We start from the raw sequence: 14,655 nt of genomic DNA, 5'->3' as shown, positions 1-14,655 counted from the left end.
GGTCATTGAATTGGAAATTTTTGCTTAATTATTTTTTTCTGTCACAATGAAAGGATTAAAATAGAGGGGAAGGGAGTTTTTTGGTAGCCACACTCTCAATGAGTAGATAAAAAAATGCATCAATAAAATGATTGTTTTTAATTAGATTAATATCAAACCCCTAAAACAGCATGAACTAAAGATAATAATAGTAATAATAATAATTTTATAATGCTTCTATGTTCCTGGCAATTTGCTTAACACATTTACAATTATTATTCAATTTGATTTTCATAACAACCTTTCAATAGATGTTATTGTTCTCATTTTACAGTTGAGGAAGCTGAGGTAAACAGAGGTTAAGTGACTTGTCCAGGATCACAAAGCTAGTAGTGTCAGAGAATGAAATGGAATTCAAGTTTTTCTGAATCTAAGTTCAGCTTTCTATACTCTAAGCCATCTAACTGCCACAGTAAATTTGAAGAGAAATCAAAAAGAATTACAAATAGTGTATTTGGACTAAAGAAAAAAACCAGAGAAGGTATAGAATCCCTGCTTGGGGAAGAAGGGAAATAATAACAAGTAACAAAGAGAAAATAGAGCTACTTAATTCCTCTTTGGCTCCTTATGACTTTCAGACTGGAAAAGACGGAACGAAAATTGAATAAAAGACCTGATCTCTAAAATGTGGTAACAATGCACTTAGTTACCATTAAATACTTTAATTTGACACGTTATCTATATATTCATAGGACTCTATCATCATGGATAGTGAGTGGGAAGAGACTTATCTAATGTCCTCATTTTAAAGATGAATCAACTGAGGCTTGTAAAAATAAAATGACTTGGCCAAAGACCCACAGTTAAAAAAGAGCAGAGGCAGAGGAAGAATGTAAATCCAGATACTCAAACCCCACATCTACTTCTTTTCCCACTGTATCATGTTGACTCTCATTCATTCATTATTCTAAAGATATTTTAGTAAATGTCTCCTTATTCAAAGCACTTGAATTGGATACAGGAAAGATGCAAAGTTTGCATAAGAAATAGTTCTTGCCCTCAGGTGGTTTGATCTAATGGAGGCATCATAAAATGAACTCATATGGCTATAATGCATATCACATGCTAAGAGTAAAAAGAGAACTGCAGACCATAGTGTTAGGCTGAATTGATTTTAGTGTTCTTGTAGGAACTATGCAGAACAGGAGATATGTCATTTAGATTGGAGATGGACAAATGCTTCAAAAAGGGGAAGATATAATAGATGAAGTTGAATTAATTACTAAAATATAATTACTTAGCTGGATAGGTAGTGGTGACTAGAGGTCCTTAAAAATGAGTCCTATCATTTCATGTTCTAAGATCCCTCTCACCTTGGACATTCTGAGTTCTAAGACTTCCCACATCACTGACATTCTCTATTCTAAGGCCCCTTTCAACTCTGGCACTGTCTCTTCCTTACATGATCCCTCCCAATTCTGACAGTATATTTTCTAAGAACCTTTTCAGGTATGGTATTGTATGATACATGTTTTCTCTGGTTATTTCCCAGAAATGTGATGTACATTTGCTTTCAATTTGGACGAATGCTTTCTTTGCTATTATTTATGTAAGTTCATTGTGAGATTGGCATCTGGTGGACAAAGGACCAATCTTTGGCTATATAACTTGGGGTCTTCTTTGCCCATTAATGAATGGCAATAAGAAGTGTAGCCTGAACCTTGACCAATACCCTAGACCAATGATATTTAAGGGAATAGATAGCTATAAATGTAGTCCAGTTTACCTCTGTTTGAGGAGAACTGTCTGACCCCACTCTCATACTTCCCTCCACCCCAGGAAGAAACCAAAGTCTCTCTTGGAGAAATATAGAGGGAAGAGAGGCTAGAGAACTTTATTCTTCCTCCCTTTAAGTCACACAATGGAATTGATGAACTCTAAGGCCACTTCCCTCTCTGAGTACATGATTCTTGACTACACTTGGGCTCAACTCAGATTAAATATTAGATACATTTGTTAGTTAGAAGTAATTTTTAAATATAATTATCAGATACAGGTAATAAAAGATAGAAAAATTAATAAAAAATAATTAAATGTCTAGCACTTCAATTCTAAATGAGCTTGAAATAAAATTTCTACCCTCTGAACTGTTCCTGAAAAATGACTTATCAGCAACTTTCCTTATTTAACCTTTTCAGTAAATATTAAATGTTATTTTTAGAGGTGAAAGGGGTCTTCAGTGGAACCAACTAATTCAATTTTCTGTTTATGGAAGAGTAAATTGAGGTCCAGAGAGAAGTGACTTGTTTGAAGTCACATAGTGGCAGAACTTAGATTTGAACTCAGATCTCCTAACTCTCATGATTAAGGTCCATTCTCCTATAATACAATATCTGAAAGTCAATCAGCTAGTTATTCAGTGAGCACTTATTTTTTTTAATGTTATTTTATTCCATATTTCCCAATTACATGCAAAGTTAGTTTTCAACAATTATCTTTTTGTAAAATTTTGAGTTCCACATTTTTTGTCATTCTCCCCTCTCCCCCTGCAACTTAGAGCAATCTGATATGAATTCTAAATGTACACTCATATTTAAAATATTTTCATATTAGAAATATTGTGAAAGAAAAATCAAATCTAAAAGGGGGAAAACATGGAAAGAAAAAATCCATAAAACAAATTTTAAAAAAAATAAAAATAGTACAATTTGCCTTCAGATGTCACAGCTTTTTCTCTGGATGTAGATAGCATTTTTCATCACAGGTCTTTTGGAATAAATTATCCTTGATCACTGAACTTCTGATAAGAGCTAAATCCAGTGTAGCTGTTAATGTACACAATGTTCTTCTAGTTCTGTTCACTTCACTCAGCATCAATTCATGAAAATCTTTCCAGGCTTTTCTGAAGTCTGGTCACTCATGATTTCTTACGATACAATAGTATTCCACCATAATCATATATCACAGTTTGTTCAGTCATTACTCAATTTATGGGCATCTACTCAATTTCCAATTCTTTCCCACACAATAGATCAGTCAGATTTATTAAGCACCAACTTGTCATTGTGCTTAGCGATAGAGATACACTGAAATATCAAAGATAGTTTCTGTCTTCAAGGTCCGCACAGTCTAATCTAGGAGATGATATGCATTTATAAACAATTTATATAAAGAACAATTTATATACAAACACTATATAGAAGGGATAAATTGGGGACTGTTGACAGAGGGAAGGTGGATGAGGAAAGGCTTGATGAAAGATGAAATTTTAGCTGAGGTTTAAAGTAAACCAGGGAAACTAGAATTTGGAGATTAGAGAGGAGAGAGTTCCAGGCATGAGGGACAGCCCAGAAATATACTCAGAGTGGAGAGATGAAGAGCTCTCTGGGAGAAGTCAGAAGATCTAGACCTTGCTTTATTATCTCACTATGTGATCTTGAAAAAATCACTTCCCTTTCCTGAGCCTTGGTTTCTCATTTTTCTAGAGGACCTAGACAGATGACTTCTTGGTTCTCTTTCAAATCTCCTACTCCAGGTCCCCATGAAAGCTTGGTTCTAACATGGACTCCACCTATCACTTGTCCTTGTGATTTTGGAACAGCAATTACTTTAGCTTTGTTATCTATCAAACAGGAATAATTGGACCAAGGAATTGTAGTTTTATAGTTGGGAGGGGTTTTTTGAAATCATACAGTCCTACTTCTCATTTTAAATATGAACAAACTCTAGCCCAGTGAAGGGAAGCCAGTTGCCTACAGTCACACCACAGGCAGTACCAGCATTTCCTCCATTTTCAAAGCTCATCCTATGCCATCTCCTTCCCGCTACCCCCAACCATTTAGGATAAATACTTTTGTTTTCTTTTCTTTTTTTTTCCCAGGCCTTTCATATGATGGGAGAAATAAGAGAAACAAAAATTAACCTATTCTCTGGTCTTCAATCTACAACATCTTTAAGTTTGGAATCCCCTTCTAGGCTTGAACCTAAGGAGGTCAATAGAAACTCTTGCCCCACATCCAGGATGAAGGAAACCACACTGAAATTGAAAGTCTGAGTGCCTCTCTCTGTCTCCATCCTAACTAGACTAAGTTCTGCAAAGCTGACACCTTTCTGGGCTCTGCTATAAGTCACCTTCTATGAGTGAGATTATAAAAAGGAGGAGAAGAAGAAAAGGCAGGGAGCTTCAGGATATTTCAAGCCACAAGAAGTTTTCTTACAAGCCTGCACAGCTGCAAATGTAACAATTATCCTTTATGCCATTGATTTTATACAGCTTCTCATCAACCTCCACACACACATAAAGCATCTCCATATGGGCTCCAAACCCATCCCTTCTGCTCCAGAGCTGCTCCCTGGCGATGTCGTCTGAGTTACGCTCAGAGCATCCATCCTACTTTGGTAGAGGAAGAATTATTTTGATGCTGACTTAACATGATCCTTGCTGCTGCCAATAAATTAGGGCTGTCTTTGCAAGATGATCACTTCAAAGGATGGCTCACATGCCAACCTATGATCAAAAGTGCCTGCAGAGTCATTCTGCCAGTCTCATATCTATAGTCATCTTGGGTTAAAGAGGGGCCAGAGCTGCAATGGAAAGAGTTCTGGGGCTTTCAGCCAGGACACCTGAGTTTTAATACTTGTTCTGACATGTACTAGGGAGCAGCTAGATGGTACACTAGATAGAGTGCTAGGCTTGGAGTCAGAAGACCTGAGTTCAAATCCAGCTTCAGAAAATGTAAGCAAGTCATTTGAACTCTATTTGCCACAGAAGAAGAGCATGATTCTCTTCTCATTTTGATATTTCCCAGGGAAGTAAGAGGTCCTGTGCATAAAATACTCATTCTGGAGTTGGATCATTGAGTGACATCTTTCTTGTAGATGGTGAATGATAAATGTAATGGGGTCTAATACATGGGAAGAATGCTCTGACAACGTTTCCCTGTTTGTAAAGGCTGAGGAGCCTGCTTCAGGGAGAGTTGTAACAATGAGGAATGGGATTGCCTTGGTGAAACTGTGGAGCAGGTGTAAAAATACTATCATTCTTTCTGAACTGGTAGTTATGTAGCTTGGAGGAAACTTTTTCAATTGGTGTAACCTAGCTCCAGGGACCATTTTCAGAAACACCTGAATCAAGTTCAGCCTCATCTCCTTCACTTCATTCTCCTTGGCTAAACTCTTGTGATTGACTCTACTATTGTTGTCCAGAAAAAAAAATCAATAGAAGCCATCTCTCTAATGAGAACATCTGGCCCTGAGCAACAGTCCTCATCCTTGGTTCAGTTTGATTTTAGATAAAGGGATGAGATTTGTCAATCTTGTGAGTTTTGAAAGGTAAGGAGAACAAATCTCCAGCATCCTAGTCTGACTTTTGAAGCCTCAATACCCTGGGGAACGGAGAGTGACCTTTAGGAGATGCCCTTGGGATCCAACTGAGAAAATGATTTTCCTGGCAGTCCTGCCATATCTGAACATGATGAATACAATGGGATCAGTACTATTTAGAAATTGAACCAAACTTGAGTCCATGGTCCCCAGAGACTGAGGAAATGGTAGCGTAGACCATGTCCTTGAGGGGTTGGGGAGATGTCTTTATTTTTGTCATTGCTCTATCTTTGAAGTAAATATCCTTTAATAAAGACTATTTGATGTTCAATAGTTAATGGCACTGGGATACTTCTCAATTATTGAACAATGAGGGAAAATGGCCAGTGAGGGTTCAAGATGAAAGCATGAGAGAATACACAATTCCCTAAACTCTCAGCATGGTCCAAGAGCCCTGAGGGAAGAAATAAAGCTACCTGCTTCTGGGATATTTGCCCAGAATGTACTCACTACATAAACGTCTGGATTATTTTCACAAAATCAGTCAATTATTTGTATATAGAAGAGTCTCAGCATCAAACCTGGAAGAAATACAGTCCTAGTTCCCCCATTCTGTCCAGATGTCTTTCCAGACCTCCAAATCCTGCTACTACCTAGTCTGAGATTTGCATTAGGTCCTCAAGGCATTTTTTTTCTCTTGACTCCTTCTTTTCTTGCAGGCTTCTCAACAATTAACTTCTCCTTGTTTAATTCTCTTATGTGATTCCCTTAGCCTTCTCCCTCCTTCTGCACAGGACACTACTAAATCTCTCATAGTCATGCAGTCATTAGAATCCTGTGAAAGAGGACCAATAGAAATTGGTACCACTTAGAGGATAGTGAACAATCCGTTAGTCAATAAGCATTCATGAATAGAATGCTGGGGTGGCTAAGTGGTGCAGTGGATAGAGCACTGGCCCTGGAGTCAGGAGTACCTGCATTCAAATCTGACTTCAGACACTTAATAATTACCTAGCTGTGTGGCCTTTGGGCAAGCCATTTAAACCCATTGCCTTAAAAAAATGTAAAAAAAGAAAAGAAAAGAATAATGAATGACAAAAACATTCCCTGCCAACAAGGAGCTCCAATTCTTTTTTTAATTGATATTTTATTTGATTTTTAAAAAGCCATTCTATGGCACCTTTTCAGCATTCATCCATTTGCAAATTTATGTCACACAATTTTCTCCACTCTCCTCGCTTCCTCCCCTTCCCTTAGAGGTAGTCTGGTAAAAGTTGCTCATGTATATTTGTGTTTAACATATTTACATATTAGTCATCTTGTATAAGAGAAATTAGGACTAAGGGGAAAGAAAGAAAACCATGAGACAGGAAGGAAAAAGGTAAGATAATTTTTTAAAAAAAGTCAACATAGTAAACATTCAGATTCCATGTTCTCCCCTTCTGGATGAGCATGGCTTTGTCCACGTAAGGTATCTTAGGGTTGTTCTTGATCAAGAGCTCCAGTTCTAATTGGATAGGTGAAAAAATGATGATAATAATAATATACATATAAAATATATTCCTGAAAATAATAACTATCATTTTTTGTCTTTGAGGTAATGTTTCTGGCAACCTGGAGTCAGGAAGTCCTGAGTTCATATTCAGACTTAGCTATGTGACTCTGGCCAAACCATTTAACCCAGTTCGTGTCCGTTTCCTCACCTGTAAAACGAGAGGGAAATGGCAAATCACTCCAGTATTTTTGTAAAGAAAACCTAAAATGAGGTCCTGAGGAGTCAGGCATGACTGAAATGACTTGACAGTAATGACAACATGTTGTAAAGTGCTTTGCAATTCTTAAGGAGCTATCAATACAAATACTAGCTATTATTAGCTCAGAAGGCAGACCCACAGCAATAACAGTCATAGGATTTAGACTTGGAAGGGACCATCTGGGTCATTTTCCTCATTTCACAGGAGTAGGAGCATAGGATTATAGACTGAGTAGGAAGAGTCCTTCGAAATGAACTGAAAAGAAATTATCAAATGTTTACCAGATTTTGTGGATTGTGTTACGTGCCAGATACATGAAAGCAAGAAAATCTCTAGTCCCAAAGAGGTTGCATTTTAAAGGGGAAAGGCAACATGTATAACGTAATGATTTGGAAAAGGGGAGTGTGGCTATGAATTGGCAGGATGGTGAAGAAAATAGCTGAAGAGTGATCTGGTGGACTTGGGACCTTTGTATGATTATCCCAAAACTCCCTGATCAGAGTCTGAGGTGTCACAGAGGAGAGTCTGAGTTTTAGGAGAAGGAGGAGGAACAGAACAGACTGTGTGGCTTAGAGATGACTTGGTAAGGCTGTCATGATCTTGAATAAAAGGTCTGCATCATCACAATCTCTCTTTTTTTTCCACCATAATCTCTTCAATTAGATTGTAAGCTCCTTGAAGGTAAGATATTCCTTTTGTCTCTTTTTCAATCACCAGTGCTTAGCACAGGGTCTGGCAAATAGTAAATGTTAATAAATATTGATTTATTGATTAATTGATAAACTCCAGTGGCTTCCTATCATCTCCAAGAACAAATACAAAATCCACTGTTGGACATTCAGAGCCTTAGACTTCTATCTCCTTCCCCCTTTCCAGTCTTCTTGCACCTTACACTCTCCTATGTACTCTGAGATCTAATGACACTGGCCTCCTAACTGTTCCAAGAAGAAGAAACTCCATTTCTAGACTCTGGACATTTTTTTCTCTGACTTTTCCAAGCCTAGAATGCTCTTTCTCCTCATCTCTGCCTCCTGGCTTCCTAAAAATTCCAGCTAAAATGCTACCTTCTATAGGAAGTCTTTCCCAGGTCTTCTTAATCATAGTGCCTCTCCTCTGTTGATTATTTCCATTTTTAGCCCCATCTTTAGCTAGTTTGTAGAGAGTTATTTGCTTGCTATCTCTTCCATTTTCTCGAGATCTCCTCTGGCAGAGTGTGTCTTTTAAACCCTCTTTAAATTCCCAGAGTTCAGCATATAACCTAGCACATGGTGCTTAATACATGCTTATTGATTGAGTGAATGACCTTTGAGCCTGATCTCCTGATTTTATAGATGAAGAAACTGAGGTCTAGAGAGCATCAGTGATTCATCCAAGACCACAGAGGCAGGAAGCAGTTTGAACTCAGGTCCTCTGACTATGAATCCAATGTTTTTCCTACTGTGCCATTTTACTAATCTGAAATTCATTTTATTAGATTTGTTTATTAGATTTCAACTTGCATTATTCTTATGCAGAATTTTGGAGCTGAGAGACCAAGGAGCAAAGTAGGCATGTGTTTGGAGAGAGACTGCTGGCAGATTGAAGGATGAGTTTAATCACTAGCTGGGAAATTCTTCAAGGTATATTCTCTATATATCCTCTTATCCTCATGGCAGAATTCCTTAACATACAGCTATAACAGGGAAGCTAGGTGGTGCAGTGGATTGAACACTCGCACTGGAGTCAGTAGGACCTGAGTTCAAATCATTTAATCAAGTCATTTAATCCCATTGGCTTGCAAAGAAAAAAATCCCCCCAAAAGATATATCTATAGTGACTGTACTTTCTCCAATCTGTGTCCACCCACCCTGCCTGACAGTGAGGTAGTTGCCATGACTGTTACATTGGGTGATGTCCTTTTTCTCCCTGACTGCAATCTGGAAAAGGTTTGCCCATCAAGGTAGGACTCTAGCCCAGAGCATGGGTTGCCTCCTTACTGTCCATCAACATTACATTTCCCTCATAAATCCCAGGGAGCCTCCGGCACTACAGACTATTCCAATTACCAACATCAATCAAGGTTCTAAAATGAATGCTTGATGAATAATCAATCTCTTTGTTTCCCCCCAAAGCAACAGATTCAATTCTACTTAGCCCCTGACTATGGAGCTTGGTCAAGAGCCTATAGAAAGCAGAATTACATTCTGAAGGAAGCAAGTGAGGTTCTGGAAAGACCTTGGGAACATGCTAACGTCCTTGAGTTTAGGGGAGTTGAGAGTCAGAATGATAACTTCTGCACTTGAAGGGACCTTAGAACACAAAATATCAGAGATGATATTAGAACATAAAATACAGGGCTGGAAGGGACAGTTGAACAGAGAATGTGAGAGCTGGGAGAGGGTTTAGAACACACAATATAGAAATGAGAATTGTTAGAACACAGATCAAAGACAAGTCTTAGAATATGGAATGCAAGAACTGGGAGGATATTAGGAAAAGGTGGGAGGAACCTTAGAACATAGAATGTCTTGGGCTGGGAAAAGTCTTAGGGAATTGGTTATTTAAGTAAGAAAGGATCTTCAACCTACCTTTTAAAAATCCTATTCCTACATTTTGAAGATAAGGAAATCGAAGTCAGAAGAAGGAAATGGACTTAGCAGTAGGTACTCAAATGGGAATTCACTGAATCAGCATTTTAACCCAGTCCCATTGGTTAAAAAAAAACAACAAACAAAAAAAAAAAACCCTAATGTTCTTTGTGCCGTGCCACACTAGTGACAGGGCATAGCTTTATTATGGGCTTGGACAAGACCTGTAACTCTCTTTCACACCCAACAAATGCATAGTTTTTAATTCCTCATTTTAAAGATGAGGAAATGAAGACCCAGAGATGAGAGGCAATAAGTTTAATATCCCATAACTATTCAGTAGGAGACTAAACCTCCCACTGCCAACCTAGGGTTCTTGATGTCAAGTTTACTAGTCTACCTTCTATACACACTTCATTCATTTTTCTCCAGGTGAATGTCAAATGAGGACAATGATGGAAAAGACATTTTTCTTTAGCCACTTCTACCCTATTTCTGAATCCCAGATAGCTTGAATACAACATTAAGAAGTCCTCTAAATCTTCTCCCCCTGGAGAGGAGAAGCATAGGATTCATTTCTGGGTCTTCCCTGACCTGGCTAATGAATGAAACAAAGCTCTGATTCTTAGAGTATTACCCACTTGGGGTGGTAAGAGATCAAGTCAGACTATCTCTGGATCAACATATGAAGGAGATGGGAATGTTTAGCTTCCAGAGAAGAGAAGAGAGAAGCTTTAGACTAGTCATCACAGTCTTTGAATGTTAGCAGGATTGTCTTATGGAAGAGGCATTAGATTAGATTTGTTCTGTTTAGATTTGGCCAATAAAACTAAAAACAATGAATTCTTAGTTTCAGAGAGATGAATTTGTAGTATTCAGTATAAAGAACAAAAATTCTAACAATTGCAATAACCTGCAAAATGAAATGGAACACCTTGGAAGGTAGTGAGATTTCTGTCATTGAAATTCTCCAAGCAGAGTCCGGTTGAACATTTGTTGGAAATTTTATGGAGAAGACGCCTGTTCAAATAAGGATTGGCCCACAATGAAATTCTATAATTCTAGGAGTTTTCCTTATAACTGATTCTGCCTATTTCTTCTCCCCAGGAGCTCAAGTATCATCAACTCAGTGAAATCAATTTGAGAGAACTTTCATACTCTGTAAGCTGAAATGATACCTCTTACTGAGACAGTAACCATTGGGGCCAATCTCTTGATGCTTTCTGTCTTTTGAGACACCCAGTATATACATACATGCATGCACATACCTATACATAAAAATATACAGATATACATACAATCACACATATAAACATGCATATGTATATAGACACACACATAAATGTATATTGTAACTATTATTTCTATATCTCCCTTATCATTCAACTCATAATAGGTATCTTTTAAATGATTAATAAATTAGGATATTATTCTTCTCCCAAAGGAAAATTTCAAAAAGATGTTGGAAATCAGACCTTAAAGGTATAAAAGATTTCAATAGTCAGAGTTGAGGGTGAGAGAAATAGTGAAGTATATTTGGAGAGTAAATCATATAAATAGAATAATGGCAATTCAGATCTCACTTCCATTTGAAGTCTGTGGAGTCTTGAACAAGTCACTTCTCTGCAATGGACCTTAATTATCTCTGTTATATTCCTTTCAGTTTCTTAAGTCAATGTTTTCTGAGAGACCCTGAGTTCTGAAATTTTATGTTCTAAGGTGGCTCTCAGTTCTAATATATACTTTCTAAAACTATTGCCAGTTCTGGTCATCTATGTTGTAAGATAAATGCTTACTCTGGCATTTTAGGTACTCAGGTTCCTCTCAGGGCTAATATTCTGCATCATAATATCCCTTGCAGACATTCTATGTTTTTAACTGTCTTCCAGTTTGAATATTTTATGTTCTAAGGTCCCTTCCATCTTTGACTCTAGATTCTAATAGTCTAAATTCTATACTTCATTCAAATTCTGAAATTCTATTTTGTAGTTTTCTAGGTTCTAAGTTCATCATTGCTCTGATGGGTTCTATCATTCAATGTCATTCAGTGTTCTTTGTCTCTCTGTCTCTGTCTCTGTCTCTCTCTCTCACCCCTTCCAGTTCACCAGCATTCCCTGAGATATTTCCAAAGAGAATGCCTTCAATGGGTTTCCATGTATAAGGAAGATAGGCTGCTGTCAGGTATTGGGTGTTTGGTGGGATAAAAATGCTCTCCTTCTCACCCAGGTGCATGGTGAATAGAAGCCAATGATAGCTCCTTCTCATCTTTGTAAATGACTCAACAGGACAATGGGCTTCACAAGCAATTCTGATGAGGCCATTAAACATATTTCCATCAGCGTAATCAACACGACCGGAGTTTCTGAAAATACTGGCTAAGTGTTCTCATCAGCCTCAGGAACCAACTTCAAACTGTTTGGCTTTTGTGATTTCCCTTGCAAATCCCTGGTGTTCTCCCATCCGGGGAAGGTATGAGTCCCCCATTATGTCCAAAACTGTTGGAAATTGGTCCATTTCCCTGAGCTAGGGATGATGCCTGTGTTGACAGCTAATTTCCTGTAATGAGCTTGCTGGAGGAAAATAACATCACTGGTTGTTAGAAATACAGGGAAATTCAGCTGTGATGGGATATTTTGGTCCTATATATGGAGTCTACTTTCCCAGGGCTATTCCTGGTGCCAGATGCTTTCCATGAGGCGGGGATCCATTCCCCCTTCCCCAAGTTGGCTTTCTAGATACTGGCTTAATGTGCTGGGTTGGCAGATCTATTAACTGGGCCTTCAGGGTATGTGTCTTTTTAAGGAGTCTTTTATGGGGCTAGAGTTGGGTGAAGTTCTAGGAGAGTCTAATTCTTGGAAATCCAAAGAAATCCTCTCCTAGGATAAATGAATGAATGACAGAATATGACAGAAAACAAGGATGAGGAGAGGTTGGCCATGGAAGTGACATTTGAGGAATCTAAGAAGAAAAGCCAGGTCACTGAAGCATAGAATGTTAGAGTTAGAAAAAGTTTCACAGCTTATCTCATCAAAGGTTTTCCTTTTTGAAAGGACAAAACCCAAACTGGAAGACATGAACTCACTTGTTTAGTGATTGATTTAGGACTAGAGTCTACAGGGAAAATTGCACTGGATTTGGAGTATGAAGTCTTGGATTCAAAACCCAGCTCTAGCTGGAATTAACTGTTTGACCTTGGACAAGTCATTTGATCTCTATGAGTCTCAACATCTTCATCTAAATTAATGCTTCCTCATTTCTACCTCTTAGCTCTCTTCAAATATCAACCAAAGTTTTACTTTCTCTGAGAAATCCTTCCTCATCCTCCTTAAGTGATGGTGTTTTCCTTCTGTTGATTATTTCCAGTTTATCCTATGGATATATTGTTTGTACATAAATGTTTATAAATTATCTGCCCCATTAAGACTGTGAGCTCCTTAAGAACAAGGACTGGTGTTTTTTGTCTTTCTTTGTATCCCCAGCACTTAACTCAGTGCCTAACCATGAGAGATGTTCAATATGTGTTTGACAGACTGTGATCTACTGATTTCTAGTCATTCAATCTTTCTGTTTGTTGTACCATTTCCTACATATCTTTCTCTAACCTTTTCTTCCCACCAATGGAGTCATTCATATCATCATGTTCCACAATCCTACAACTTCTCTGGAACCAAAATTTGGTCAAAATGGAGTAGTGATGTATTAATGAAAGTTATAAATAATACCATCCATTATATCTACAATAACAATATTGATGTTTAAACTTTAATAGAACTAAATGACTCTTTTGCAACAGTACATGTCTGCGTAGATGTATATATATATTATATAAGTTTATATATATATATATATATATATATATATATAAAATAACAAGAATGATTTTGTTGTTCAATTGTTTTCAATCATATCCTGCTCTACATGACCCCCTTTGGTGCTTTTTTTTTTGGCAAAGAAATGATTTGCCATTTCCTTCTCCAGCTTACTTTACAGATGAGGAAACAGAGGCAAACAGGATGAAGTGACTTGCCTAGAGTAACATAGCTAATAAGTATCTGAAGTCTGATTTGAACTGATTGAACAGAGTTCAAATGCTCTAATCACTGTGCCACTTAATTGTCCTAAATAATGATAATAGCTAGCATTTATTTAGTTCTTACTAAGTGGTAGGTACTATGTTCAGTGCCGTATTATATTACATGATCCTCACAACAACCTTGAGAGGAGTTACTATTCTTATCCCATTATTTTTCTATTGAGAGAACTGAGGTAGAGATTAAGTGACTTGTCCAGGATCTCATAGCTAGTAGGTATCTGAGACTGCAATTGAACTTAGATTTTCCTGACCTCAAGTCTACCATCTATCCACTGTGCCTCTGCTATATATACATACATATATCTATATCTATCTATATCTATCTATCTATTATCTATCTATCTATCTATCTATATTTGTATATATATAAAATATGATTTTTGTTTCCTTTTATTTTAACATCACAGAAATTTTCACTTAACAACTCCCTGACATATCCATAACTGAATTATCAAACTTCCTGAGATGAGGACTTAGCTCCAGTGACAGCCCCTTCCACAAACCTTCTATTATTAGTTCTTCTCTTCATCTTCTCCTGACAAAATAAAAATCATCACATACTACTCTTCTCTATTCCCAAAATTTAAATGACTTGCTTATCTCTCACATATATGCTTTTTACTGATCTGTGTACCAGCAGTATTCATGACCTGGGGGTCATGACCTTTTTGTTTCCACTTTTTTAAGCTCACATAGCCTAATCAACTTCTCTTTGTATCGTCTATGTATTTAAAAATATGATTCTGAGAAGGGGTTCATGGTTTTAACCAGATTGCCCAAGGGGTTCAAGATATTGAAAAAGATTAGGGACCCCTGAAATAATGAGACTGGGCATTCCTCAAAGGCAGAACTACCTTAAGCCCCTAGGGGATCAATGCCAGACATTTACTAGAATTTAATAAATGCCCACTGAGCAATGAAAATTAAAAAAAAAAACTAT

The sequence above is a fragment of the Macrotis lagotis genome, chromosome 1 (genome assembly GCF_037893015.1).
Source record: "Macrotis lagotis isolate mMagLag1 chromosome 1, bilby.v1.9.chrom.fasta, whole genome shotgun sequence".
Classification (NCBI taxonomy): domain Eukaryota; kingdom Metazoa; phylum Chordata; class Mammalia; order Peramelemorphia; family Peramelidae; genus Macrotis; species Macrotis lagotis.
The sequence above is the reverse complement of the archived record's forward strand: the minus strand, read 5'-3'. Positions refer to the sequence as shown.